Genomic DNA, 6162 nt, shown 5'->3' on the forward strand with positions numbered 1-6162 from the left:
AGCAGGAAATGGTTAATCCTTGCACAGGACTTTTTATTTTTTTTTCCTACCGAAGCTGGAAGACCAGAACAGCCCTCAAGGAAGATCATTAGTACTGGGGTTTGTTATTTTGAGGTTAATTGGGACTCATATTGCTGTGTTCCCCAAGGGGGAAACTGTAAGGGAAGGCTGGGGCTTCATTTCCAGGAATATGGAAGCTGTTACACGCTGCCTCTTAGCACAACCCCAGTGGGGACCAGAGTCCCTGAGAGCTTATGGGACATACATCATCCAGAAATCTGGCTGCCTTGAGCCAAATACAAATACAGACGAGACCCGAAACTGAGGTTTCAGCTCTCTTTAGCAAAATGAGGCATTTTAGCAGATAAGACAAAGCTGGGGAAATTGGCAAAAATTAAATAGCCTCAAAACAAATGTATTTGGAGAAGAATATTGACCATGTGTAAAGTGTGTAAAAGTGATTTTTAAGTAGATTTTTTTCCCTTTTCTATTCTTGTGTGTTTATTTTGGCCATTAGCTCGAGATGACATTCTTGACTCTTGAAAATCTTCCTCTAGGAGCTGGTCTCATTTTTGCACTTTTTGCCCTTGTTTTAATCTGAAACACCCAGGACATATAAGCATGGGAAAGGAGGGGGTGAGGGGAGGTGAGCCCATCGTTCTGTCTCATGTGGTGTCTTTACACCGACTCCTAGTTAGTGGAGCAGAGTGGTGAAAATCCAAGGCTTTAGAGCCCACAGTCCCTAGTCTGTATCCAGCTCTGACGCCATACTCCTCATGTGATCCTGAGCAATCATGCAGCTTCTCTCAATCTCATTCTCTTATCTTCCAAAAGGAAATAATAATAGAACTGGCCTGTATCAGTCTGGGTCCAGTCAGGAGACAGAAACCACATAGTGATTTGAACAGGGGTGATTTAATCTAAAGACGTATTAAACTCAGATAGGTGCTTAATTACAAAGATACAAAGAGAATCCTAAAGGGGACCCCAGGGCTGAGGGCAACTACCCAAGGAAGGACAAACATGACCTTCCTGTGGCTGAGGTTCAGACTCCGTTGGAGGAGGTATGAGTGGAGCCCACCTGGTCTGCTGGGTTGTTTGGGCCAGAGCTGTTCCAGTGGCCAGGCAGTAGGAAACAGCACACACACAGGTGAGCCAAGGTGGGTGGGCAAAGAGAAGGGTGTCGGGAGTCTACTTCCTGACAGGTGACACTTGGCCTGGAATTCATGGTGTTGATGTTGGGAGGCCATGGTAAACAGTTGTCCAGGGCACAGGCCAGCAGAGGCTGGTGGGCAGATGTACAGGGGATTAGGGAGCCTGGGGAACACTTGGAGTGTTTGCATCAGGAAGGCCAGAGCAAGGTGGTCACTGGGCTCCGGACAGGGCTCAAGGCTGCTGAGGAACTAGGCACCCTGGGTGGGCTAGAACACCACTAGACGTCTCCACACGTGCATGGGCGGATGCACAGAGCAGTAGCAACAAGCAAAGGCAAAACAGCACATCAAAACCAGGAAAGCTTCCTCCCGTAATGTCTCTCCATTGCCCTCTACTGACAAAGCTTAACACTGTGCTTAGTGTGAAGAAGAAATACATCAAGAATCCCGTCTATCATTGCAAAGCAGGTACTGAAGGGTGAATTTGGAGCTGAGAGGCAATAAATTGGAACAAGACTTCCAAGAGCTGTTTGAGAGATTAAATGAACGAGACCATGGAGGGTCTTTCTCACAATGCCTGGTAACTTTCAGTAAATGGAATCTGTCCTCTTGATTCCTGTAGATTCATCAATAGGAGAAGGGATAAATAAATAAATTGTGGTACACTCATACAGTGGAATGCTATTTGGTAATAAAAAAAAGAATGAATGAATGATCAGTGCAGCAAAATGGATGAATCTCAAAAACTTTTGAACGAAAGAAGCCAGAAATAAAAGAGAATATACTGCATGATTCCTTTTACATGAAGTTCAAGAAAAGGCAGAATTACTCATAGATAGAAACCAGAACTGTGGTTGCCTATGGAGAGTGGGGAAGAGGGCATAAGCGAATTTCTAGGGTGATAGGAATGTTCTATATCTTTACTGAGCTTTTGATTATGTGGGTTATACATTTGTCAAAAGTCATCAAATTGTACACTTAAAATCAATACATTTCATTGATTTTACCTCAGTTAAAAAAAATACTCCAGTTTGCCTCATCATCTTTTTGGAGGAGGAAGGGAAAAGGATGTTTGGAGTAGGGTCAGTAGATAAGATAAGAATGGAGATGTGGTAAAGATTGTTGAGGCTGGTTGTTGAGTACATGGCGGTTTAGTGTACTTCTCTCTCTACCGTTGTATGTGCTGAAAATTTCCATATTATTTTTAAAAAATGAAATGCAAAAGCCAAAGTAGAAGAACCCAAGAAATTCTCTTTCATAATGGGAGCAGACAAGGATGTCCCTTGTTACCACTGCTATTTAACAGGAATTGGCAACACTGGCAGTGACTATTCAAGGACATATAGAGACAAGAGATAATGGCATAATACAAAATACAAAAACAGAAAAGCTTTGAACAGATTCTTCATCGAGGAAGATGCACAGGAAGAGATATCCAAAATATCACTTATTTGTAGATTACATAATTATATAGCTCGTTGATCTCAGGAAAGCACCCAAGAAAGATTAGTGAGAGAAAATGAGTCCAGCAGCTGAAAATATAAGAAAATTCACTAGAATGGATTTTATTTGTGCCTTGTATCTGAAACACAAATTTGATAGAACAAATTCTCTTAAGCATTACACTTTATTTACTTATTTATTTATTTATTTTACAAACATACAATAACTTACTTTATTTCATTTAAACTATAAATACCCTTAAAAGTTTACTGATTGTTCAGTCTCCTGTGGATTTTTTTTTTTAACATCTTTATTGGGATATAATTGCTCTACAATGGTGTGCCAGCTCCTGCTTTACAACAAAGTGAATCAGTTACACATACACACATGTTCCCATATCTCTTCCCTTCCGCGTCTCCCTCCCTCCCACCCTCCCTATGCCAGCCCTCCAGGCGGTCACAAAGCACCGAGCTGATGTCCCCGTGCCTTACGTCTGGTAGTGTATATATGTCCATGCCTCTCTCTCACTTTGTCACAGCTCACCCTTCCCCCTCCCCATATCCTTAAGTCCGTTCTCCACTAGGTCTGTGTCTTTATTCCTGTCTTACCCCTAGGTTCTTCATGACATTTTTTTCCCTTCAATTCCATATATATGTGTTAGCATTACACTTTAAACACCAAATACATACAGATGTCTTAACACAAAAATATTGGTATTTTTTTGTTTGATTCTCTTGCCATGTCTATACTTAAGTATCCAAAGTCCCCCCAGTTTTTGAATTAAGGAAGCTTTTACCCTCCAAGGAAACAATTTCATTATCCCAAACACTTTTGGCGTTACCTTTGGTATGTTTGAGCCTGGATGCTCACTACAGAACTTTCCATGAGACTGATGGGACCCAGTGAGCTTTATTTTTGGTCCTGTTTCTCAGGCTCCCCTGGATTCAGGTCACACAATGCCTAACCCTTGTCTCTACTTTCAGAAGTCTGTATACGTCCCAATCTGTTACTTCACTTGACTGGATTTTGCACTTCTTTGATTCTTAAGATATTTAAATGTCTCTGGTCTAGTTTTAAAGACCTCTAAACTTGGTAGAATCCTGCATTCTTTTAATATTTTTCCAGGGTTGGAGTCCAACAACAAATAAAAGATATTGAAACAACACCCAGCTGGATCCTGGATATTTCTCATTGCATTGTCTGACCTTGTGCTCACAACTTTCAAAGTTATCCTATTGACAACGAAGACAGGACAGGAATTTGAAATGCTGTAACTATTTAGAGGTAAATGTCCCTTGAATTCCATTTTTCTCTTATGAAGTAACTATGTTCATAATGATAATATTTAAAGGAAATAAATTGCCTCTGGTGCCTCATAAATCAAAACTTTCCCTTGTACCAAATGGTACTTTTGCCCAGGAAAATTAATTCCTCTCTCTGAGGGGCAAGTACTAATTAATTCCTCTCTCTGAGGGGAAAGTATTAATATTAAAACCCTAGGAGAATTTGCCCCAGTCTTCTTACAAGTACTTGTGTGCCCAGATGTGTAGACGGAGAACTCGCTTTGATCACAACATGAGATTGAAATCAGAGTGAAGAAAAGAATCAACTCATTGCAGAGAAAGGGCCGCCCCACCTCTGACGCCCACCCAGCTCCCCATCAAAAACAAGATGTGGCACATATATACAATGGAATATTACTCAGCCATAAAAAGAAACGAAATTGAGCTATTTGTAATGAGGTGGATAGATCTAGAGTCTGTCATACAGAGTGAAGTAAGTCAGAAAGAGAAGGACAAATACCGTATGCTAACACATATATATGGAATTTAAGAAAAAAAAAAGTTATGAAGAACCTAGGGGTAAAACAGGAATAAAGACAGAGACCTACTGGAGAACAGACTTGAGGATATGGGGAGGGGGAAGGGTGAGGTGTGTTAGGGCGAGAGAGAGACATGGACATATATATACTAACAAACGTAAGGTAGATAGCCAGTGGGAAGCAGCCGCATGGCACAGGGAAACCGGCTCGGTTCTTTGTGGCTGTCTGGAGGGGTGGGATAGGGAGGGTGGGAGGGAGGGAGACAAAGAGGGAAGAGATATGGGAACATATATATATGTATAACTGACTCACTCTGTTATAAAGCAGAAACTAACACACGCAATTTTGCCCAGAATCAGGAGGATGAACACAATGACCTTCCAAGGTCCTACCAGGAACTCTAATCTGCCATTAAAAAAAAAAAAAAAAAAAAAAAAAAAACCAGCCTGGAGTTACTCCTAGCAATGGACCCAAGTTTCCCTCCTGCCTCCTCCAGGGGATATCAGCAAATTCCTGAAAGTGCACTCAGGGTAGTTTTGCTTTCTCTGTATTTGGTTAATGCTAATTGATAACCCCATTTCAGCAGGCAAACTGCCATCCTTTATCTGTTAATCCAAGGGATTCGGAATAAGAGCATGGACATGGATACAGCTGTGGAATAACCCTTTTCCTTGCTCTCCTCTCACTTATTTGCCTTCTTTTTGTCCCCCACCCCCACCCCGCCCTCTGATGGCTCCCAGAGCATATGGTTTATTGAAGCATAGCCCAGACCAGAATATAAAACTAAAAAATAGTAACAACCCTTCATATTTATTAAGCACTTAACTATGTGCCAGGCACTGGGCTAAGTGCTTTCCGTAGATCGTTTAGTCCCCACAATCCAATGACACAGCTGCTTCCGAGGTATCTCCACTTGGATCTCCCACAGGTATCAGCAAATCAACATGTTCACAATGGAACCCATCACCTTCCTCCCCAACCCTCCTCCTTCTCTTCCTCAGTGGCTCCAACGTGGCTCCAACCAGAAACCTGGGAGTCATCCTGGACTCCTCCTACTTTATGCCCCCATCCGACATCCAATCAATCATGGTGCCCTAAATCTAAATCTAAACCTCCCTCCACTGCTTCCACTTGTCCCCAGCCCCCAACCCCATCATTTGTCTCTGGATTATCATAACAACCTCATAATTGCTCTCTCTGTCATCAGGCTTGCTCCCTTGGCTCAGCAGCCAAGAGGGATTTGTGTAAAATGCAAGTCATCTCACCTCATCACCTGGTTCCCTTAGGATAAAGCCTAAACTTCCCAGGGCTCTACCAGGGCTTTGAACACCTGAACCTTACCTTGCCCCAAAACTCAGCTCCAATAATCTACTTTATTCTCTCTCATCTTTGAGCTTTTGTTCTAAACTTTGTTTGAATCCCTCCCTCTATAGCTTCCTCTTCCCATTTCTCCCAAACCCCTCTTATTCATCCTCCAGGTCTCAGCCTATCAGAGAAGCATTTCCTGATCCCCAAGCCTGCTACCCCTGGAACCCCTCACACAATCCCACATTTCTCCTATTATTGCACTTACCATGCCACGCTAGACTTTAAACCTCCTATGGTAGGCAGAATGATGGCTCCCCAAAGATGTCTCAATCCCTAGAACCTATGAATATGTTTCCTTACAAGGCAAAAGGCATTTTGCTGATGTGATTAAGTTAAGGATTTTTTTTTTTTTTTTTTTTTTTTTTTTGGCCACGG

This window comes from Lipotes vexillifer, unplaced genomic scaffold (assembly GCF_000442215.2).
Source record: "Lipotes vexillifer unplaced genomic scaffold, Lipotes_vexillifer_v1.1 scaffold627, whole genome shotgun sequence".
Classification (NCBI taxonomy): domain Eukaryota; kingdom Metazoa; phylum Chordata; class Mammalia; order Artiodactyla; family Lipotidae; genus Lipotes; species Lipotes vexillifer.